This window comes from Eptatretus burgeri, chromosome 18 (genome assembly GCF_056783735.1).
Source record: "Eptatretus burgeri isolate ZD-2024b chromosome 18, Ebu_testis_v1, whole genome shotgun sequence".
Classification (NCBI taxonomy): domain Eukaryota; kingdom Metazoa; phylum Chordata; class Myxini; order Myxiniformes; family Myxinidae; genus Eptatretus; species Eptatretus burgeri.
Window position 1 is genome coordinate 31,475,743 of NC_140978.1, and position 26,157 is coordinate 31,501,899.

The window sequence follows — 26,157 nt, forward strand, 5'->3', positions numbered from 1 at the left end:
CTCATTTGTTTTCTTCACAGGAGTAGGCAGAGAGCAGTGTGTGCCACATTTGGTTAAGAACTTTCTTCATCTCTTAGCAACACACCAATTCAGTGCGAGCATCTTCGGTGCCCCGGGGGCAGTTTGGGGATTGCCTTGTCAACAGTAATTCCCGGTTCATGGGCATCAAAGCTCAGTAGAACAAGCATATTAAAGTGTCTTGCAAATGCTTTAACTTATGAGAATGACTGTGTATGTGTGTGTATGTATGTATGTATGTATGTATGTGTGTGTGTGTGTATATATATATATATATATATATATATATATATATATATATATATATATATATATATATATATATATATATATATATATATATATATATATACATATACATATACACTAGTCAAAAGTTTTAGAACACTCCCATTTTTCAGTTTTTCCTGAAATTTAATCAGTTTAATGTTTCAATGTACTCTGAAATTAAAGCACAGAACAAATAAACAATTGCAGATAAAAAAGAAATCATCCGGAATTGTTTTGTTGAACAAAATTTAATCTAAATTTTGTACTCATCAAAGTAGCCACCTTTTGTAGATATAACAGCCGAACATACTCGTGGCATTCTTTCTACAATGGAAAACAAATATTGTTCAGAATGTTCTTCCCAACACTGTTGCAGAAGTTCCCACAAATGTGTTGCACTTGTAGGTTGCTTTGCTTTCATCCTTCTGTCCAGTTCATCCCAAACCAGCTCAATGGGGTTTAAGTCTGGAGACTGTGCTGGCCATTCCATGATTTGAAGCCTACTGTCTTGTTCTTTTCTTCTAAGGTATTTCTGACATAGCCTGGAGGTATGTTTTGGGTCGATATCTTGCTGGAGGATGAACCGCTGACCAACTAGGCGTAGACCAGAGGGTATTGCATAGTCCTGCAAAATGCTGTGGTAGCCCTTTTGGTTCAGGTGCCAGTCACTCTGTGCAAGTCGACGACTCTGGATCCAGCAAAAGAGCCCAAGATAATCACGCTTCCTCCTCCATGTTTGATATAATAGTTGGTGTCACAGACTGAGGAACCATCCTTTCGCCTACTCGTCGGCATACAAAAACCCTGCGTGATGAACCGAAGATTTCAAATTTTGATTCATCGGTCCATAAGACCTTCTTCCAGTTTTTAGTAGTCCACTGGCGGTGCTTCATGGCCTAGGCAAGCCTCTTTTTCTTATTTTGCCATCTTGGCAATGGCTTTCTTACTGCTACTCGACCTGTCAAACCTGCAGCTCAAAGTCTTCTCTTCACAGTTGAAACGGAGACTTCCTTACTTCAACCAGTATTAAGCTGTGCTTGAAGCTGCTGTCCTGTGAGCCGCCTATCACGCAAGCTGTTGACTCCAAGAAACTTGTCTTCTGATTGTGTTGTGGCTTTGGCTCTGCCAAATGTCTTCCTGTCAGAGTTTCCTCCAGTTACCAAGTGCCTTTTGATGGTGTAGGAAACTGTACTCACTGACACCTTGGCTCCTTTGCAATTTCTCCAAAGGAAAGACCAACACTTTTAAGGTTATAATGGTCTGTCTGTCTTCCTTTGTTAATTGTAATTTTTCTCACCGTTATGATAGTATATATATACTGTATACTACTTCCTGCAGTGCAATATTGTTCAAATAATGCTTCAGAGGGTGCAGCAACACAGTCTGTTCCAACACTGCTTTTATACAGACAGAGGGTTTGTAACTAATCAACAAAAGTTGGGGCACTTGTTGGAATTGTTTGCATCAACTTTCAAGGCTTAATTTACTCACATTGCTGCAGAACAGCTGCAGTTGCTAACCCATTACTTGTTCCCTGAAAAGGGCCTGTTTTTACCAACTCTGAAATTTACATTATTTTTCAGTTTTTGGTAACCTTAACTTTGTTTTTTTTGTTTACTGCTTAGCTTTGTACCATTTCAGGTTATTCACTGGACTTGAGCTGCTTAAATTTCAGTAAAAACTGAAAAATGGGAGCGTTCTAAAACTTTTGACCGGTAGTATATACAGTATATTTATATTTGTGTATATATATATATATATATATATATATATATATATATATATATATATATATATATGTATATGTATGTATGTATATAGAAAAAAACGAACAAACATGGATAGTACATGGGATTTGAAACTTGATTCTCCCACAAAAGCCAGTGGATCAAATGGGATCACCAGCAGGCCGACTCTGAGTGCCTATTTATTTATTTTATGTAAGTATTCATTTACTTGTTTGTTTATCTATTTACTACAAAGATGTTTTTTCATAATTAGTTGAGCAAACTATTTATCTAGGAAAGAGTCAGTATCGACTTATTCATCCAGTGAGCAACAATGGAGAATAGACGGTTAAAAAAAAAACATGAGATCACAGACCTGCCTGCAATATGAGAGCAACATACCGTGTTGTTCAACTTCATCACAGGAGATTCCAATAATTTTGAGAGCTGTAGATTCCACAGATTCCAGGAGAGATATGTAATGCTGGGGCACCAGCACATAGTGAAGAGCAGTACAATATTGAGCTACAGATATACAGGTAACGGGCAAAAAATTGAACAGCAATGTAAAGTCACTTTATCGGGTGTTGGGCCACCACATGCGGCCAGTACGGCCTATATGCGCCAAGCTGTGGCATGGAGTCCACCAGCGTCTGGAATTCTGCAGGAGGGATGTGGCACCATTCTTCCATGAGAAAGTCAATCAACTCCCACCTGTTTTATGGAGGTGGAAAACACTGTCTCTGGCGTAGTTCCAGAATATCCCATACATTCTCGATTGGGTTCAGATCTGGTGACTGAGAAGACCATGACATATGGATAACATCAGTGTCACGCTCATCAAGCCATTAGGTGACCACACATGCTCTGTGGATTGGGGCATTTGGGGGGGGGGGGTCTCATAATTATGGACAACCAGGCCTGTGCAGCATTTTTATACATGACCCTAAGCATGCTGGGATGTTATTTGCTCCATTAACACATGGGCCACACCTGTGTTGAAGCCATTGCTTGATGTGTCTCATTTACCCAGGTGTTTCCATATTTTTTTGTCCATTACCTGTAGGTCTTGTAGAATGGGGGTCGCTCTGATTTTCCATGAAAAGACCCGGATCGACTGAGGATGCCCAGTCTGAAGCTGCTTTTTAAGGCAGGCTTTGCTATGTGGTCAGCTCTGGAAAGGCCATGGCTGCCTTAGAAGGATTGGTAATTGTGTTGCAGACAATAGCACTTGTGAGCAACAACTTTGGTGACATAAAGCTTATTTTTATTAATTAAATAGTTACAAAAGAGCACTCCCCCACCTGTTTTGTGCAAATCTCTCAAATATTTTTTTGATGATATAAATTATTAACAAAAGATGTACTTGATTGTAAGTGTAAAATTTCCATGTTTTTTCATTACTTCTTTGGGGCTGGCAGGGTTGTATCAAGGTACGCACACTCTTTTCTGAACTCTGAAACCTGGGTTTGAATCTTGACCCATCTATAAACTTTCACCCTGGTGTTTCACATGCAGGGCGAGGGACATCGATCGGAAAAATGTCAAGCCAAAGGATTTGTCTGCCTCCATTAGTTGGTGGACATTCCAGATGAAGGTGTCCTTCATGAGGAGTAAACAAGCTCTCGCCGGCACTCTGGCCAAATTCCAAATTCCTGCTCTAATATTCTCTACAATGGGGATATTTCATCTTTTGGCAATGGCCATCAGTTGCAATAGCAGCGGTTATGGATTTCTTTTGAACGCATTGACCTCACTCCATCCTTTTAATTTGGTGATGTGGCGTTGCGTGAATGGCGGCTTGTGCATCATAGTTTGGCCCCGCAAGTTGTAATCTATAACACTGATTTGGTTCTGTTCTGTGTCCGCCAATCACTCACCTCCCGCCGATATGTAATGACGTGACGAACGTGATCTCTTCCTAATTGTGGTGCTTTATGAATAACACCATTAGTACATTCAGACAAAAGAGAACATGAGAACACGAGTGCAGTGCTTGAAACAAGATCCTTTTGATGGCGTGTTGGATAGCCCAAGTAGTGACCAAAATACAATATTATACATTCATGAGCAGTTTGCATGGTTGTAAAAATTATTGCTTTTCCAATAATTACAGTATTTATTTATCACTACTTCAAACACAACTTGAGTTTGATGTTAAGCTCTATAAATATGAACTTTAATAGCTGGTTTGTGATAGATAGATAGCCCCCCCCATCCCCTCCCCCCCACCCCACCCCAACTCTCTGTTCTCCCCTCCTCCTTTATTCCTGTTCTTCAAAGCAAGAGTGCATTCTTACATCATTACATGTTATTTCTTCATTACCTCATCAAAATGGTGCTTGGTGTGAGGTGACAGTCAAAATGTCAAGTCCAATTCACAATCTCGTGATCTCAAGTGATAGTGACAGCCTAATTATATAAACTAGCATAACCCATGCTCTGCGCGATATGTTGGGGTGGGTGTGTTTGAGAAAGGAACTGATGCAGAGTATCAGAAGTAATTTTACTTTAATGCAGTAAGTGGAATACAATGTTCAAAGTACTTCTTGATACACAATGTTTTGGGTTATAGCAATGTCATTGTGGAACCCTTGTTTTGTGGTTGGTATAATTTGCACCGTAATGTCCGAGAACCGACGTAATCGTGAGAAGGCAACATATAGCTGACCGTGGCTGAACACCGGCTGTGGAAGATATAACCCAACTTTATCAAAGGTGTGGCCTTGCACTTTGTTTATAGTCATGCAGTAGCTGACTTTTACTGGAAACTGTTCCTTCAAGAATGAATGCCAAGTTCACATCTGATGGGGCCAGTTTGATTCATGGTATCAACACATAGTCACCTTTGTTTGCCCCAGTTAGGATCTCGGCATCTATAACATGGGCGTGGAGATTCCTAACCATCAGTCGTGTACCATTACATAACCCTCTTTTTATATCTAGGTTACGAAAGACCAAAGGACACAAAGCCAAATGCAGTAACCGTTTCACTGTTTCAGAACCATTTTATTTACTTTTTTTTTGTACCATGCACCTCATATGGTCTTTGAGATAATGTAAGCCGAATATCACGTTACTCGAGCGCAGAACAAAGTCGAAGATGGCGCGACACAAAACCACAAACTCGGAAATAAAATATAAAAATTAATTGATCAAAAATTAATTATCTTCTTCATAAAGCATAAAAAACATATACCAGCAGGGTAAGCTTCCACATTGTAAGTAATAACGAACCGTGCTTCCCCATTTTCTCCAGGCGCTCACCCGCATTTATTTTTCCATCTATTTTCTCATTTTTCTTTTCATTTATTTATTTTCATTAATTTATATTTTAATTTATGGACACTTTCCGACAGTTCTGTGATTTTTACCCAGTGTATCAGCTTCGATAACCATCGCCATGCAAAATTACTTTGCTTCCCCATTGTCTCGGGTTGCTCACTTGCATTTATTTTATCATTTCTTTATTTTCATTTGTTTATATTTTCATTTACAGATGCTTTCCATCAGTTCTGTGATTTTTTTTTCCCGGTGTATCAGCATCGATGTATGTTGGCACGTGAAATTACCATGCTTCCCCATTGCCTCGGGTCGCTCACCTGCATTTATTTTTTTCATTTGTTTTTTTTCCCATTTATTTATATTTTAATTTTTGGACACTTTCCGACAGTTCTGTGAGTTTTGACCCAGTGTATCAGCTTTGATAACCATCGGCATGCAAAATTACCTTGCTTCCCCATTGTCTCGGGTCGCTCACCTCCATTTATTTTATCATTTATTTATTTTCATTTGTTTCTAGTTTCATTTACAGATGCTTTCCATCAGTTCTATTATTTTCCCAGTGGATTAGCATCTATGTCCATTTCACGCACAACTTCAGCCTTCGACATCACCCAGAAGGTACTGAACATTAATATCAGTCAGTCAATGAGTGGTGAGAATGAGCTTTATATATATTTGACACCTCCCACACTCCTCAAGCCGAAGAAGCTGCATAAAGCAACCCAAGAAGGCCTACACAAGGTCAGCGCTTTGCTGTTTCAAACTCTTCCCAGAGTTCCTCCATAACTATTAAGACGTTCACACATAGTACACACATGAGAATCCCAATGCTACACACCCCCTCAACCGCTGGACCGGTTTCATCGTTTATTGGCGAATCAGGGATAGCATAGATAGCAATGCATACCAATGAGGCTCCTAAGCAAGTACCACGCGCAAACGTCAAAAACAGTCAATATATAAAAAATAATGAAAGACAAAGATTATATGGTCAACATCAGTTAAACATCAAGCAGAGCCACTGATCTGGATTTCAGGCTTATTTGCCCTCATCAGGATGACATACCCATAAATATCTAACCAATAATGACTACGTTCGTCGTTTATACATCAGACCCACCTCCTGACTATTATGGTGAGCATCGCCGTGGATTATGTCTCACACGGTGGCCAAGATTGTATCCAACAGCCCAGGAGACAGCTGAGGCTTGTTGAGTTGGAGTTGAAAGGGATTATAAATGGGAACCTTCTCAGAGCTGGTAACATGCTGGATAGCCCAATTTACTTCTCAGCCGCTCATATTCTTTCCATTGCTGCTGAAACGCCGCAGACTCCTAAGCATGGGAACGGTAGTTGTTTTGGTCCAACTCTTTGAATATGAACCGAGCAGACACAATTGATTCGGTTGAAGGATAACCGAGGGAATGCTGAGGTGGTTTCGGATCAGGAAAAGGCCTGGTTGTTGACCCTTCCCTCAAATATAATTCACTGACAACTCCAAAATTATTTCTACTTTAAAATTGGAGTGAAGCTGATGGGGGGTTTTGAAATAAAAAAAAATGCTTTATCATCAGTCCTTGTAGTGCAAATAAACACACGCTTATTTCTCTATTTGTATTTTTAGTCATAGATGGGCCAATTAATTGACTGCTGACCACATGAATCAAAAGGCCAGTGATGCATCAAAAAATGGATGGGCAATTATGTTGCATCATGCCAGACAAAGAGCCCCAGGTTTTGAAGTCAGATTCAATTGGGAGTTGGACGATCAGAGGCCTATCCAATACTAAAACACCCCATATATAGGTCATCACTCACAGTAGGCCAGTGGGCTAGTGCAAGGCACATTGTTGATTCACCTTATCAAGAGAGATTTTGAATCTCGTTCTCACCTGATAATGTGGAAAACTCCCTTTGCCAAGGTATTCTTCACTTGCTGATGTTTTATTACAGTGTCAACATCATTCTGTTTTTTATTATACCAAACCCAGTTTAACAGAAGGTGACTTTCAAGGACCGTTGATTCGAAGAGGAGATTAGGTTGTCCAACACACCTGATATATGGCTGTCTTGAGGCCTGTATAGCACTTGGCCTGAGGCTAACATAATCACTTCCTCCATTACAGCAAGCAAGCCACTTGTGCCGATCTGTTTCCTTCATTGATCATTCATTACTTCATCCAGTCTTTTGCAGCACACAGTGACCGAGGGAATGTGACCCCCTTCACCAAGTCAACGTGATATTGGGTTCAAACGAAAGTCATGCCACACAGGTTGTAGATTATAATGCCATTGAAGGGGCTCAATGTAGAGCCACCAGATTGATTCCAGGGATTGCTCGACTAAGCTATGAGGAGCAGTTTTGGAAGTCTGTGTACTTTAGATATTAGAAGGGAGGTTATTGCGCAAGGATCTGAAAGAGATGCTTAAATAACGAATGTGGAAGACAAAATGGATGCAGGAAAGTTTATTTTACCCAGAATGGACAATGAAGCATAACTTGAGTTAGGATAGAAAAGTATTTCAATAAGTTGTCAATATCCGAAATGATTTTCATGAGAAATTGGTCACAGCGGGGACAATATATGGTTTAAAAGGGAATTGGATACCCAGAATCGAAGGGAATGGAGGGGTAGTGGGACATCAGTTGGAAAGGTAGGTGGATCGGAACTGGTTTTTCTGAACATGTTGTGTTGTTTGAATTTTGGAGATTAAAGATGTTTTAGTTTTTTGATACTACATACAGTGTATATATATATATATATATATATATATATATATATATATATATATATATATATATATATATATATATATATATATATATATATATACACAGTATATACATATATATACACAGTATATAGATATATATATATATATATATATATATATATATATATACAGTATATATACAGTATATATATATATATATATATATATATATATATATACAGTATATATATATATATACAGTATATACATATATATATATATATATATATATATATATATATATATATATATATATACAGTATATACATATATATATATATATATATATATATATATATATATATATATATATATATATATATATTTATATATACATATATAAATACAGTAGTCTTGAAATGTGTTATCTTGTCTGTTGTTTGTATTCCTTCCATTTGCATTCCCCTTTCCATGAATAATATCTATTTCTGAGCTCCCCACTTATTCATTCCGGTATATTTATATGTACAAGATCGAGTTTCATGAAAATGTGAGGTCACAGAGGGTAAAACGGCAATGGTGTGACAGTGGCTGTGGAGTGGCGCTGCAGCCACAGTTGGACACAACAAGAAAGGGAATGAATAAGAGGAAACAGAAGAGAGAAAGGAGAGGAGGAAACAGTAACCTGCAAGTAAGAGGGTTCGGTTAAAAAGGGTTACTGGGAGGGATAAATGATCCCATGTTGAGATGGGGGAGGTCAGATGAAATTATGGTGCACTGCCTGCTTAAAAGCCAAGAGGAAAGAATGGGATTGAACAGCCTCAGGAGAGCTGCACAAATGAGATGAAAGAGGAATAAAAGAATGGAGGTGGGTGATGAGCCTGGATTTTGGGAGTTTAACCAAGAGTGGGTTAATGTAAGAGTACATGCATCCAGGTTGATTTGGAGAGGGTGGGAGGGCTTAAAGAGCAAAGGAAGCAAGACTGGAAAAGAGCAATGAAACAATAAAACAGAGAAGCCACCAACCTGTCCTGATTTCAGAGCAATAGGCCTTATGCTTCAGCCTCATCATGTGACCACCCACTAATGTTGTGAGCTTCAGATTCCACAGAAGCAAGGATACACATGTGTGATGTTGGGACCCCGGCCCGAAGGGGAGAACAGTTCTTCAATGATGCATGGACAAAGGCCTTGTTGGCTATGAGCACGGCAGTTAATATTTTCCAAGGAATGACTTCAAAGGATGGAGGATTCCAAATTTGTGGCTGATGTTGGAGGCCAGCTTTCCTCTATGGTCATCCCAGGAGAGGTTATGGCTGAAGGAAAGGCTTAGAAGATATCTGAATGAAGCAGGCTAGGAATTTGTAATTTGTCCATGGTGCCGGTGATAACTTTCCTTCGCTGCACTAAAGACACAGTGGAATCTTCAATGTTCACCAACGTCCAGTACTGGCAAACAAGTCCTCTGACTTAATGTCTTTCAAATGGTGGCTCACACATTGATTAATTGTTCTTCCTGTGAAAAATCATATGCAGTACGTACCATATATATATATATATATATATATATATATATATATATATATATATATATATATATATATATATATATATATATATATATATATACACGAGGCCCATCTAAAAAGTAATGGGACTGACTTCACAGAAATTTTATTCCAAAAAATATATTGCAATCACAGCTTGTCTCCTTCAAAATAGTTTCCCTCCAGTGTCACACACTTGTCCATCCTCTTCTTCCACGCTTTGATGCACCCACGGAAGGCTTCTTCTGGAATCCTCCGGAGCTCCGTCGTCACGGCCCTTTGGATGGCCTCCACATAGGGAAATCGGGTCCCCTTGATCATCCCCTTGAGCTTGGAGAATAGGAAAAAGACACAAGGGGCCAAGTCCAGCGAATACGGGGGTTGCTCCAATTTGGCACGTTCCTCTCTGCCAGAAACTGTGAGATGTTCAGGGCACTGTGAGCAGGGGCGTTGTCATGGTGGAGCACCCAGGCGTTGTTCTCCCACAGATCCCTCCTCTTGTCCCGGACTGATCTCATGAGGCGCCAGAGGATCTCCTTGTACACGTATTGATTCGCTGTTTGACCCTGCAGTAGAAACTCAAAGTGGATGATGCCCTTGATGTCAAAAAACGCGATGAGCATCACCTTGACCATCGACTTCGACATCCTTGCTTTCTTTGGTCTTGGTGATGCCGGACTTTTCCACTGACGACTCTGCCGTTTGGTCTCGGGATCATATTCGAATATCCACGATTCATCGCCAGTAATGACTCTCCCAAGCAGGTCTGGATCATCCTCGAGGCGCTCGATAATGTCTTGACAGACAGTGACTCTTTGCTGTTTCTGATCCTCGGGCAACAGCTTGGGGACCATTTTTGCACACACCTTGCGCATTTTGAGATTTTCAATGATGATGCTCCAGACAGTGTCCTTGTTGATGGAAAGTTCCTGAGCAAACATCCACACCATGAGTCGATGATCTGCATGCACCATCTGCTGCACACGCTCGATGTTGTCCGCTGTTCTACTCGTTGAAGGTCTTCCAGACCGTGGATCATCTTCAACCTCCTCCCGTCCATCTTTGAACCTCTTGTGCCATTCAAATGCACGTGTACGTGACATCGTTTCTTCCCTGTAGACTTGCTGCAGCATTGCGAAGGATTTGGAAGGTGTTTTTGCCAAGCTTGGCAAGAAACTTCAGATTGGCTCTCTGCTCACGACTCGGAGCACGACGACTCGGACGAGACGCACGACCTGTAAAAAATCATACAATGAGCGCAGTCAACCATCACCAATCATATATATTGCTGGAATATTGTGAAAGACCGTGATGCAACCCGTTCATTCAAGTTGTGGAAGTGGAACACACAGCAGGCTCAGTCCCATTACTTTTTCGACGGACCTCGTACATATATATATATATATATATATATATATATATATATATATATATATATATATATATATATATATATATATCTTCTTCTTCTTTCGGCTGCTCCCGTTCGGGGTCGCCACAGCGGATCATCCGTATGATCCGCATAGTGATTTGGCACATGTTTTACGCTGGATGCCCTTCCTGACGCAACCCTGGTCACCTCTTACAACACAGGGATATGGAATAACTATTTTAACCGGGGTATACACCGGCCCAGTACACTGGTACTCATTTCGCCGACCTCAGAAGGATGACAGGCTGAGTCAACCCCCTGGTGTTTTAATTCAGTGGCCCAACGGGGCTTGAACTCAGGACCTTTTGGATCCCAAGCCGCTGCCCTAACCACTGCGCCAACACCAGGCTATATATATATATATATATATATATATATATATATATATATATATATATATATATATATATATATATATATATATATATATATATATATATATATATATATATCTATATCTATATCTATATCTATATCTATATCTATATCTATATCTATATCTATATCTATATCTATATCTATATCTATATCTATATCTATATCTATATCTATATCTATATCTATATCTATATCTATATCTATATCTGTGCAGTGTCTGTAATGTTACTGAACTACTCCCTCAAACTTTTGTGAAATTGTACCAAACCTCTGGGCTGCACAAACCTCTCCTGTATGGATGTCCTTAGGGTATATTTTTTGAAATTAAAAAAAAATATTTTTTTAACTTAAATATTCAACTTAAATTGCTTAAAAAATGTAATCACAAATATTACAATTAAATTTTCAAAATAAATGTTTGAATTCTGCTTTGTGTAAATCATGACAACACGGCAACTCACATACTTGTCCTCAGTTAAAACAAGCCCGTCTCTTTAGCGACATGCGGTGAGGTGTTTTGAATTGCACAGCAAGAGTTGTTTTGAATCATGTGGAGGTGAGGTGTTCTTAATAACAAGGTGGTTTCGTTGCATGTGAGGTGTTTTTAATAACCTTTTGGTGAGCTGTTTTGAATTTAGTGGTGGTGGTATATATGTATGTGTATATATATATATATATATATATATATATATATATATATATATATATATATATATATATATAATTCACAATTGAAAGATTTTGTGATGTATTTACAAATCATGGCGATTAAGGAAAGAAACCCCAATCGGGAATGTGCCACGTTCTGGTACGATTATCTCCACCTCAAAATGAGTGACCCTGTCAAAATGTGCAAATTGCGTCTCTGATAGAACGCATGGCCATGTCTGTGCACCTTACATGTTAACACACTCTCTAAATTGTCCACCGAATATGTTGTGTCTGATTTGGTGAATAACAGAGCTGTAATAACTGCACTAAACAGGTGAGAAGAAGAAGTAGATGGATGATAGACTCACGTGTTCTTGTGGAGAGATATAATGTTAAATTATAATCATTAACAATTATCATCACTTTAAATAATTGGTAGTTTAAGCTGTGTCATGTGCATCAACATATTCGGCCTCAATGATTTGATAAGTTTGGTCTTTAATTAAATCTTCCATTATATCCCTCCAGAGAGATGTGACCTTCATTAAATGACCTTAAACCAGGTTGGAGGTCGTAATGCTTTTGCAATCTATCACTCAATGAGTGCTGTTCGATTTCCTTCGTCCCTGAGTTTGATTTGTATTGAGTGCTTTGATTGATTGCTTGACCACAATCATCATTTTGTGGCGTCTATCCACCACTCTGACAAATACAACATCCCACAGCCCATTTAATGTATAACTGTATATCCTTGTTGATATAACTTAGGTACTTCATTCTTGTATCTGCACCATGCTCTGAATGCATGGTCATTATTTGTTTTATCACAGTAAAGATTAAATGTTGTTTCATTATGCTGAATATGTTGTATGTCCATGAATGGAAGAGTGAACTTTGTGTCTAAATAATGAAGATGTTTGTGTATATATACAGCAGCCTGCAAAAGTATTCACCTCTTCCAATAATGCCTTGTTTAGAAGAATTATACACGATGTAGAAACATTTTTTCCAAATGAACTTTTATATTCATAAATGAAGAGATCATACTGAACACTGTTGTAGTTGAAGATGGTTACATGTCAGCAATACCTGCAAAAAACATGTACAAATCAAAATTCACTGGTTGTAAAATTATTCAACCCCTGAGATCAGTACTTTGTGGAATCACGTTTTGCAGCAATGATTCCTGTGAGTCTTTTGGGATGGATCTCTACCAGCTTTGCACAGTGAGATGGTTAAATCTTTGCCCATTCTTCACATGAAATTTGCTCTGGCTCTGCAAAGTTTGATGGGGATCGTCGATGGACTGCAATCTTCAGGTCTCACCATAAATTATCAATTGGGTTCAAGTCGGGACTTTGACTGGGCCACTCAAGAACATTTATTTTCTTCTTATTCAGCCACTCCAATGTGGCTTTTGATTTGTTGTTTGGATCACTGTCCAGACGGAATGTGCATTTCCGACCAATTTTCAGATTCACTGCTGACTCAAACAGGTTTTCATCAAGTATTCTCCTGTACTTTGTACTATCCATTGTCCCTTCTACCCTGACAAGCTTGCCAGTCTCTGCTGATGAAAACACCTCCATAACATGATGCTGCCACAAACATTATTGACAGTGGAGAATGTGCTGACTCAGTGATGTGCAGTGTTAGGCTTGCGTCAGATGTAACACTTTGAATTTAGACCAAATGTTCAATTTTTATCTCATCTGATGACAAAACTTTTCTCCACATGCCTGCAGTATCATTAAGATGCTTTTTCGCAAACTCCACACAAGCTTTTCAATGAGTCTTTTTCAGTAATGGCTTCTTTCTTGCCACCTCTCTATAGAGGCCAGATTTGTGAAGAGAACAGGATATTGTTGATTGGCAAACACTGACCCCCATCTCAGACATAGTGCCTTGCAGATCATCCAGTCATTGTTTGATTTTATAGTGACATCCCGAACCAGTTTTCTGCCTGCCCGGCTCCTGAATTTGGATTGGCGACCTGATCTGGGTAGAGTCTGGGTGGTATGATCCGTCTTCCTCTTCGTAATGATGGATTTCACCAGACTCAAAGGGATAATGAATGACTGAAGTCTTCTTATAACCCTCTCCTGAACGGTGCTTCTCCGCCACTTTATGTTTGACTTCTTTGGAAAGCTCCTCGGTCTTCATGTTTGCCTCGTTGATAGACCAAGTGAGTTGCCCCTTAGATAAGTGGGGGACCTTAATTTTTAAGTTAAACCACTGAGTATATGCAAGTGAAACCTCTTACACTTATTTTGTAACCTTTCAAACAAATAATTTACTCCTGAAGAGATTTAGGGTTAATTAGGCAAAGGGTTTGAATAATTATGCAACTGAGAATCATCTGACTTCTCTGTTAATCTGACTTATTCACATTTTATCTGCATTTTTTTTTTTAGCTTTATCGCTTTGGATTAGTTTGTGAAGACACTAATATATATATATATATATATATATATATATATATATATATATATATATATATATATATATATGTATATATATATATACATATATATATATACATATATATATATATATATATATATATATATATATATAGAAATATATATATATATATACATACACATACATAGATATATATGTAGTTTGACTTGAAAGTATCTTGAAATTAGAATGGCACTCATGTAGCGCATAGTCTTCACTCGCACATTCATTCTGAACAAAAATACCATCGTTAACTGAACACGCTACTATTATGGCCCAGTGCTGTTATAGCAAATATACCCGTATCAGCCATGCACCCTATTATGTCACTATTTTCTTTGCATGGGTTGTGACTGTCATATATTTAATTTTTCACTCACATCCGGTCATATATTAGATATATGAAGTTTCAGATTTTTCTGATAATTTCAATTCAACCAATTATTATGGATGGAATACCAGTTCACTGATCATGTCATTATTATCACCCTTTATACCCAATTGGGAGTTGATGACATATGCCAAGTTTCAATATTTTTCGTTGAGCAGTTTTGGAGAAAACAATGTCCAATTTTTTTCCTTTAATCTCATATGGCTGCCATACCATGTGACTGACGTCATAAATTGAATTATTCACTCAAATCAGATCATAGATCAGATATATGAAGTTTCAGATTTTTCAGATAAGAATTTTAATTCAAACAATTATAGTTATAATATCATTTCACCGAGGACGTCATCATAATCACCCCATGGGGAGTTGGTGACTTATGCCAAGTTTCAATGTTTTTTTATTTTATTGAGCAGGAGATGATGTTCAATTTTTTTCCTTTAATCCAATATGGCTGCCATACCTATTACATCAGAGTTAGCAATGGAATATTCTCCATGGGGATTCCTTCCTTTGTTTAAAGTTTCACATAAATCGGTCAAGCGGTTGCAGAAAATACAATCATTTTTAAAGCGAAAATAGTGTGGTAATCAGTAATCCTGATCTTCATCCACAATGCGGGAATCTTCATCCTGATGAAGTAGCACTTGCATTGAAGGAAGGAAGGAAGGAAGGAAATATATAGATGCGGAAACACGCACGCACGCACGCACACACGCAAAGGCAATATGCAATGGTCTTGCATTCCATTACAGCATTGATCAATAATGGGACAAATCAACATGGTGTTTGCAGAATTTTAACTTGGTATTTCCGCATCATGAGCTTTGTACAAAGTGGGGGCCAACAAATGGGCCAACTTGAGGTCTTCGGTTTTGCAGATTTTCTTTATTTTTTCCCCATTCTTTGTATCCTCAAGTTAAATAGAACAAACTTGTTAGGATTGAAAATCTATTCCTCAAATTTTAATGTTTATGTTCATTTTTTTTTTGATATTTTGATATTTACGTCGGAAGTTCAAAAGTTAATTTTTGCAACATGTGCTCATTTTTTTCCAAGAAACTCCAAAAATTAAGTTTAACCAGACGTATGTATAAATAAATACTGTTGGACCCTGACATTCGCAGGATATACGTTGCTGAAAAATGCTGCAAATGTTGAGGCATTGTTTCAATGGGAAAAAGGGAGATAGGTTCCAGGCGCTTCGTGATTCATAAGGGAAAATCAAAAATCCCATGAAAAACTATGAATACATGAAGCACAGGGCCACAGATATCGAAGCAGGTCAGAAAACCGCAAGTACGTCCACCGAAAACCATGAAAAAAATTTACGAGTACATGAAGCACAAGGCCACCAATGTACAAGCAGGTCACATTTTATGAACCGTGAATATGCAGGGTCCACAAATATTGGAACCGCTAATATCGGGATCCGACAGTATCAGATTTTAAATTATCTTTCTAATTTTATACACTTGTATGCCTTGACCTATATGGTCATGATTTAATTCAGTGTGTGTGTGTGTGTGTGTGTGTGTGTGTGTGTGTGTGTGTGTGTGTGTGTGTGTGTGTGTGTGTGTGTGTGTGAGTGATTGTTAGTATTATGAGGAGCGGAAAATGAAAAAACGAGATGTGTGTGTCCCGTTATGTTTGTTTGTGTTATCTCGACACGAGACTCGAGCCTGTACAAACAATCATTCATTCATTTCCCTCTTCCTTCCCCTGAATTCTAACCCTCCGCACAATAAACTTCATTGTTATAAAGTTGAAACAAGGCATTCCTTTCACTGAGCTCGCAGGTAAAGACTTTTGTTTGTTTGCTTCACATCATAAAAGAACTCTTCCCACGAGTCAGGATCTCTGCATTATGAAACAACTTGAAGCACAAGGACATTTTCAGAAAAGAAAACTTTTTTTTCTTGGCCATGGTCATGCAGACTCATTTCTTTTCAGGTCATGCAGACTCATTTCTGGGATATTTGGGGTTGCCTGGGGAGTGGTACAAGTACAACCATGATGTTCGAATGAAATTTCAAAACAAAGTTAATGAAGACATGTGTCAAACCGAAATGTTCCTTCATCACTCTCATGCGGAACCTTAGGTGAGTCCATTAAACATTGATTGTTCTCAGCTCAAAGAGCCACTCTGCAATCCGTTGTGGATTATTTCATGGAACGATTCCAGGAGAAAACATTTTAAATTTCTTAATGTCATCAAGAATATTATGCCAAAACGGTTTGCATAATGTTTATGAAGCTCCCTCGCCCCCCCCCCCAGCTCTCTGACCCCTTGTGTCCCCCCACACCCTTCACCCAACACCATCCCCTCCTCACCGTGGTGGCCTGCAGTCCACTGTTTCACATTGGTAATGTGGTTAAGAACGACTTCATCTTTTATTTAAATGAAAATTAGAATAAAGACCAATGACTGCACCGTTGTCCCAAGAAGGAAGCCAAACATAACACACACACACGCACGCACGCACGCACGCACGCACACACGCACACACAGTAAAGCAAAATAAAGCTAAAATTTCGGGTATTAGGCCTTTGTTGGGGCAAGACGATTATCAGTCTCTTTCTCCAATGAATGGGTGATGCCAGAAATGTCAGCTTTAGTTTGCTTTCAGTTGATGAAACCCATCGTTCGAATGTTCTCTCGTCACAAACTGACGTTCAGCCTTACTGCATCCAGTATTCCTCCATCTTGTGTTGAAGATTGTTTTGAGAAACAACAAAACAAATTCTGGAGGAATATAATAACATAGGTAAGTCTCGTAATGATGAAATGCAAGCGTTCTAAAACAATATCGGTCCAAAGATGATCCACTGATATATAATTGACTGTCCTGAATCAATTACATCGCAGGTTCACACAAAACCTCATCGAAAGCAACTTTTTTCTCGAACTTAATTCAGGTATTTTCCACACATACCACATTCTCATAAGAATTCTTATTGTCTATTACCATTTTTGGCAATTGTACGAAGAAACGCACGCAACCCCAGCTCTAGCTCATAACCAAGCTATTTCTAACTGAATTCATTCTGTAAAATAATATCTCGTATCTTGTTCCCATTTCTGTTTTCTCAACTCTTTGTGAGAGCTGTCTGCTTCGGTGTTCTCGTCAAGCATGTCTGTTGTTTCTGTTTGAAACAATTGTTCTTTTGAAGTAGATTTGTGGCTGAAATTATTGAATTTCCAGATTTATCAGTCTTTCCTCTCCATCATCTCTTCTCTCATTCATTCAACTTACATAAAGCCTCATGTTGGCTTCATGGTTCGGGTGGCTGGCTTGGGATCTTAGTGTCCTGAGTTCCATCCCTGTTGGATGCTGCATTTACACCAGGTGGGGTTGACTCAGCTTGTCATCCTTCCGACGTCGGTGAAATGAGTGCCAGTGTACTGGTTTTGGGGCACAGCTTCAGCGGCATCGTTGTGCTTCCAAGAAATGATAGCTATCCAGCAGCCAAACTGCCATCTGCAAGAAGAAGAAGACCCCCACGTTAATCTTTCTATATTTCTCCACCCCTCCCCCCACAACCACTCCTCCCTCCCTTCCTTCCCAAGAATGAGGAATTTATTTCTCCAAAATCCATAGTCAGCAGCAGTGCATATCAATGAGAACCAATCTTGTTGGTGCTGTAGGAATTGACAATGGATCTATCCTGCTTTTGATGAATCAGTAATGCATGAGAGAAAACTGGTACCAGATCGGTGCAAGTCATCTCACCATCACCACATGCCAACAAACCACTGAAGAACGTTTTCCTGGCCAATGAGTGTTGTTGCCATTCATTCATGACCAATTCATAGCTGTATAAGTGTGGTGAATTTGATTCCTGGCCCAAATAGGAACTGTGATGCAATATCTACTTGAGAAAGCAGCAATCCAACAGTGTGCCATCCCTCAAATGGACATTAAGCTGGGTGTCCATCTGCTGGCTTTAGATGGTTGACGTTAAATACCCCACAGTATCTTTCAATGAATGGTAAGCGAGTTAATGCCGGCACCGTTAACGAATTACAAATTCCTGCCCGAACCTACTGGGGGCACTGTATCAACAGCAAAACTGCATTCCCTTGCAATCATGCTCCAAGCACCCAATGCTGCGTACAAGAAGAAGAATAAAAAGAAGACGACTACTTTGTACATTGTGAATGTATTAATTTCATAGCACTTGATAGCTTGAGCTGATGAATATTCCCAGTCCATGAACTTGGCACTAAGTGTGAAATTAAACAATACTTAAATGTAGTCAAACCTGAAAAATACATCATCAATACAAGAATACCAATTATTAATATTTATTATTATTTTATTACAATTATTATTACCATGCACATGTGAAGCGAAAAACGGGGTTAAGCAATTGGTTCACTTTGTCTGTCTGTCTACAAACATGTGATTATGATCGAGGAACAACTTAATTGAAATTGAATGTTATATTTTGAACGAATCGGAACATGAACCTGGCGTTTAACAGTACTTTGGCTCTGAATTTGACCCGATCACACATGCAGAGATAGGAGTGACATCCTTTTTTATTTAGTCTGTCTACCTGTCTGTCTTGCAGTCAAACAAAATTGAAAATCAGTCCAAACAGGAAACTTGCTGTTTTTGGGGATGTCAAAAAAAAAACACAAATGATAGGTACAAATAAATAACGTAACATGTTAAATAAGGTGGTGTGAAAGATGCCGCATCAGTGGTGGTATTTGGCACGGTCAGTGTGAAATTAAACAATACTTAAATGTAGTCAAACTTCAGAAAAAAAACTCAGCTTGTCATCCTTCCGACTTCAGAAAAAAAAGATTTTTTGTGGTTTTGTTTTTTTATACAGCCTTTAAAATATTTATTTCCTTTCAATTGAATTACAGTATATACTTGAACACTGAAGAACACAAATCCTCTTTTTGGCACTTTCAAAACCCTTCCGTTTAGCAGGAGTTGGATAAAATATTACAGCAATTTACATAATCTCGACCAATAAAATTTGCCACTCGGAGACTCCGCCCATGTCCTTTTTTTGTCAAGACTGCGTGGGATAAGGTGTTCTATGAACTCCAGTTATTATTATTATTATTATTATTATTATTATTATTGGGCACAGCATTGGATGCCAGGTGAGGGCACATGAAGGAGGAGGGATCATATATCAGTGTGAATGGGTGTGGCGGTTGGACGAGAAGCCGTGCAATCTCGGGACTTGTCAAGTTATCAGTGCTGACATGCTGGGGTGTCTGAGCTTCTTGGCCTGTTGTGAATTATGGTGCCATCCAAGGTTGCTCCGAGCTTTTATGAAACGGAACCAGGCCCAGAGTACAAGCCAAACCATGTAAGCCACTTCCTTGTACCTTCACTTTATGTCTTTTAACAAGAGGCACTTGTTTCTGTAAAGTTTCAGTTGTCTTGTGTGATATATATATATATATATATATATATATATATATATATATATATATATATATATATATATATATATATATATATATTGTATATGTATGTATATATAGTGAAGTTGTAGATTTATTTAATGTGATGCATTAACAAAAATCGTAATATGAAACCAAAAAGTACTTTCTCAGGAATTCCATGAATCCTTACATATATACAGTACATGCCTACATACAGTACAACCAAACTGCATGTATAAAGTCATCCACTACTACTACTGGCCCGGTCTGATGTTTGAATGGATACCAGGCATAACACTAGCCTACTCTTGAGGAAGGACAATGTGAGATCTTTAAAGATCACTAATGCAAGCTGACAGGACACCTGGTGTAATGTCTATCTGATGGGAGGCATACATTGTTTCCTCACCTTGCAGGTGAAACACCAGGATGACAGTTTCGAGCTGGGTCGAGATTCAAAGAAGTTTGTTCACTGCAAATCTGAAATCTTACAGGAGCAAAACATAATGATTGGCCCATTACTCATGGGTTTGCATAACTATTAAAGCAGATATGACAAGTTGTGATATCACCTGATTCTCCAAGCCCGGTGTTGGCTGAATGGTTAAAGTGGCTGGCTGAAGATCTTCGGGTCTTGAGTTTGAGCCCCTGTCATACCTATGAATTAACACCAGGTGGGTTGACTCAACCTGTCATTCTGGTGTTGGCTGAGCGGTTAAGATGGCTGGCTGAAGATCTTCGGGTCTTGAGTTTGAGCCCCTGTCAGACCTATGAATTAACACCAGGTGGGTTGACTCAGCCTATCATCCTTCCGAGGTCAGCAAAATGAGAACCAACTTACTGGCAAAAGAGTGGCACTGCATCAGTGGGCATCAGTGGCACAGCTGCACTTCCATAAAAAAAAATGATGAAACCAGCAGCTACAGGCTGCATCCATAACAACACCAACAACTGAATTCTTCCATTGTTAAGGAAAGAAATCAAAATGTATTTGACGGAGATCCTGAGGGATTCTCAGATTATTGTACATGTCTGTCCAGTAACCTGTTCCTCACCTGCATTCCTTCTTCCGTCTTTCTCCCAATATGTTCAAATGTTGTTGTTTTTTGTTCCTCCAAATCCCACTGTTGTATCCTGCACTTCAACATGACAGCGTCTTCACATATTCTAGTCTCCCACACTCCTTGCCCCTCGTCAGCATCGTTTTGGTTTGCGATAAGATAACCTCGCATGAAACCTACGAGTTATGCTTGTTGCAGGGGGGTTGACTGTGACGTGGAGCATGATGGCAGACACGTCCTTGTTTATAGGAACGTTTTGGGTTTTGATTCCGCTTCATGCTTACTCAGTAAAATATTTTGAAGTACAATAACAAGGAGGGTGGTTTATCAAAACCGTTCACCCCAAAGAATGTCAAGATCAGCAACATGTTATTCCCATAAATGACTGAGTAGGCAATATTGCTAAGCACAGTAACAATCGTTCAATAGCAACAATAAGCTCTCAGTTGGAAATGCTGAACAGCAAGGATCATTCCAAAGTAGCTTAACAGCTAAAACTTGCAAACAAGAACGATATCTCAACTTCCATGTTGTCCTTCTACCTTCCCCAGAAGAATTGCACTACCACCAAATGTTCTTCCTGACTAATCATTCAAGCACCTTAATCAACACTTGTTTGTTTGTTTCTTTCTTTCTTTATATGCAGCTTATGGCTGTTTGGCTGCATCATTTTCTTGGGGCACAGCTGTGTTGCTGATGCAATGCCCCCTGTTACCAGTAAGCTGTTACTTATTTTGCCAACCTCAGAAAGATGACTGGTTGAGTCAACCCACTTGGTGTTAATTAAACGGTAGGAAAGGGTCTTGAAATCGAGGCCGTAAGATCTTAAGCCAGCCACCTCAACCATTAAGCCAACACCAGGCTTGATCAACACCCATAATACTGCACATGGCTTTCCTCTTTTGTCTTTTGTGAGTTTAACACCGCAAGATAGCTTTGCCTACCTTCTGCTTTTTTATCCACACCTCTGCCAGCATGTCACCCTTGGCTCTGTATTTCGAGTAAAGTGAAGTTGCTGGCATACTTCACAATTCGAGATAGGTTGAGATTGAAGAAGGGTCAGCAGGGTTCACATCCGCCACCGTCGATCGCTGGGTTTTGCCCTTTGGTCCACCAAGGGTCTCACCAGCGATCACCAACTGTGACATTTGAATCAGTCAAGGTTCCCACTACCGATCACCGCCTGTGACATTTGACCTCACCACTTTGGCTTCTGATCTCAGTCCAATGACCTATTGTGCGTCAGTCAATCGCAATTGGCTGGCCTGTCCACGGCACAGCACCTGTCTCACTCACACACACACACACACACACACACACACACACACACACACACACACACACACACACGCAATGCAAGCTCTTACATTTTAATGTCAAAGTACAGCTAGACATTGTTACTTATTGACCAAGAAACGAATAAAACACCAAAATCCTTCTCGTCATCCCATTATATCTTCTCCTGTTCGACTCTGCATCTGCTGGGATCCTCTTATTAGCCATGTGACTAACTCTTACATTTCCCATTTCATCTTCAGTCCATCACATAGCTTTGAGTTGCTTTCACTTTTGGACATTGCTTATGTCATCACTCACAAATTCAATCTTTTATTTGTTGTTGTACATAATGTCATGGATCGTGCAGGACTTAGGACAGAGAACAGATCAGGGTGTAATAGAACAAAAGGAGAAGGAGAAAGAGAGGGGGAAACACCAGCAGCATGGTTGAGGGATAAAATAGAGGGAGACTTGGAGAAATATGGGATGTTGGGAAGAATCAGGGTGAGGGGAGGACACAGGCCAGAAAGTAGACTGGAGAAGAGAGCCAGAAAACTGACTGTCTGGGATGTGAAAGTGACAGGCCCATCGACTCAGCTTAATCTCAGGAGATTCAAATGATCTTAAAGACTTTGGTTTCCATGGCATCAAGCTGAGGAATGTGTGAGGCAGTTGTGCCAGCCCATAGGGGAGAACAGTTACTCCATCATGACAATCAATTTTCAGGAAATATATACATGACTGTTTATAAGAAATTACACTTGAGAGATGGAGATTTTAACAATAAATTTTATTCATTAATTTAATGAAATGCAAGAAATTTTTGACACAAGTAAGTTAACACTTCGTGTGTGTGTGTGTGTGTGTGTGTGTGTGTGTGTGTGTGTGTGTGTGTGTGTGTGTGTGTGTGTGTGTGTGTGTGTGTGTGTGTGTGTGCGTGCGTGCGTGCGAGAGAGAGATGAGCTCAGATGGCACCAAGCTTCTGTCCTGCCTTGACTGCGATACTCTTCCACCTCCATCTGTCCTCAGCCAACCCCCTCCACTCTCTGACCACCCTGACCTTCCGGATATCGAATATGTAAAGCTAATTCTAACCATTCACTGACTGATATTAATGTGTGGTACCTAGCTGGTGACATAGAAAGCTGAAATTTCACAAGCTGCCTGACATTGAAGTTGATACACCAAGAAAAATCACACAACCATCGGGAAGCATTCACAAATGAAAATTTAAATAAATTAAAATATATACAGTAAATGAAAGGAATGTGGATGAGTGACCGAAACAATGGGGAAGCAGGGTAATTTATTTATTTAATTATTTTTGCACTTCAGGATTGGTCTCCTTTATCCACGTGTTGAATTGGAAATCAGCCAACATGGCAGCATTACATAAAAAGGTGCAAAAATGGATCCCCTTCACGACAGCCCAATTAGCTTACTTCCAATCATCAGCAAGGTCATGGAATCCATCATCGCTGTTGACATAAAATCATTCCTTTTCTACAATAGCCTCATCTCATATCATCAATTGAGATTCAGACCTGGTCGTTCTACCTTGGACATGCTGCTTCTACTATTCTCACAACAATGGATGGAGGCCTTCAATATCAGACATTATATCAGGGCCATCTTTCTGGACATAGCTCAAGCTTTTGATACTCTGGCATCCTGTTTTGCTCTCCAAACTGTCTGCCTATGGAATCCAATTCCAACTCCACTCTTGGATTACTAATTTCCTCCACTTTCATACCTAATATATGGCTCTCAAAGGCCTCTCATTGTCAAGGCTGGAGTACCCCAAGGCAGTGTTCTCGGCCCCATCATATTCCTAATCTTCATCAATAATCTCACTGACTCTCTGAAAAATCCTCTTTATCTCTTTGCTGATGACTCAACTTTCTGCCAGGACATCTCTCATCCTTCTGACAGACAGTTAGCAGCCTCTCCCTTCTTCCTTTCCAGGCTGGAGTTCCTCAAGGCAGTGTTCACGGCCCTGTTCTTTTTATCGTTTTCATCAATGATCTCTCTGACTCTGGAAAATCCTCTTTGTCTCTTTTCTGATCACTCCACCCTCTGCCGTACCATGTGTCATCCCTCAGATCAGCAAGCAGCACCTTCTTCACTCTGGATAAAATAGCATCTCGATAAAATCACAAGGTGGTCCAACACGTCGAACATATTGTGATGAATTTGGGAATTTGATTGCACACAACATACAGGTTCCTTTAGTCAGCTATGTCGATAAGTGCTTGTTCCCTAGATAGCTCACCTTTCATTGTTTAAATGTTCAGAAATCGATTTAGATGCGCTGCGGATCAATTTAATAGTTAGGGAACGAACAATGGAGACATCCCTCCCCCTCTTCTGCGAAGAGGAAGAACCACCCTGCCATCCCGTGACTCATGATGTCAACAACTCCCTCCCACCCGTGGCTGAGCGGGGGATGGAGCACGAGGGCATGAGTCATGAGTCACGCTGGGAGCGGGGGGAAGGGCGGGAGAAGGATAAGAGGAGATATTTTCTTTGTTCGTGGGCAGAGTTGGAGAAGGGAGTTGAGGGGAGTCGTTCAGCAGACCTTCGGGTCCTGTTTGGCTTGGGTTAGGGTTGAGGCCTTCGGAAGCTTTTTACTTCAGCTTGTTCAGTGAGCTTCGGCTGAGGCCTGGCTCGGGATGAGGCTTTTTGGAGGCTTTTTGCTTTGATGGTTCTGTGAGTTTCGGCTTCTGCTTGGTTCAGGAGAACCTTTTGCTTCAAGCTGCCCTGTTTGGAAGAAAGTTAAGCCGGTCGCTCGGCTCGAGCTGCGAGTGGTGGCTTCTTCCTCTTGGTTCTTGGAGTTCTTTGTTCTCCATTTTGGTTCCCGGCTTGGTGCGACTCATCAACCTCTTCTTGGAGGTGGTTCCTCGGGGAAGCGACGCATCAACGGGAAGGATCGGCGCCTCGTCTCACCAGCACGTATTGAGAAGTGCGGGAGGATTCGCGGGAGCTCGGGAAGGAACGCGGCTCACGGCGATTAGATCCAGCTCACTCTCGCTGGAGCCCGGGTCCGAACAACTTGAAGACCACACGAGGTGGAGAGGTTCGAGATAGGTTCTGGGTTTCAGCTCACCTGTCCTCCAAGCTGGAGCCCGTTATTAAAGGCCTCTGCCACCATTTCTTGGGTGTCTGTGTGTGTGTGCGTACGTGTGTCCGTGGGCCCGTCTAATAAGTCGGAAATTGTTAAGTGCTTTGTGTGCTGTGTAAATGTTTGCATTGCATTTCGTATAGACGGTCGTAGTTCTTTTGTCATGCTTTTGTTGCTTGTATAATTGCATACGTGTTCTGCCTTGTTTAATTGCATACGTGCTTTATTATAATAAATTTCCTTGTGTGAATGTAAACCTGTTCGTTGTGTCCATTCCCTCATTGAACTGCCCCATCTTGCACTTGGAATATAGTTGGTTTTTAAATAACCGGTAAAGTGATCAGGTCCAACGGGACTGTGCGATAATACCCCGTTCGGTTACCCCAAAAGGAAGCGAGCTG

General features: G+C 39.9%; 1 protein-coding gene and 1 long non-coding RNA gene across 8 annotated transcripts in view; one reads left to right on the forward strand and one right to left on the reverse strand.

The window, feature by feature from the left end:
* Positions 1–26,157, forward strand: part of LOC147008821 (IQ motif and SEC7 domain-containing protein 1-like) — a 634,685-nt gene that overhangs the window by 552,591 nt on the left and 55,937 nt on the right. The gene's annotated exons all lie outside the window — the stretch shown is intronic.
* LOC147008822 (uncharacterized) lies at positions 17,193–21,552 on the reverse strand. The gene is made up of 3 exons (XR_015053245.1): positions 21,352–21,552; positions 20,706–21,136; positions 17,193–18,359 (listed from the first exon to the last, which is right to left on the reverse strand). It is a non-coding gene; the product is annotated as an uncharacterized LOC147008822 (long non-coding RNA).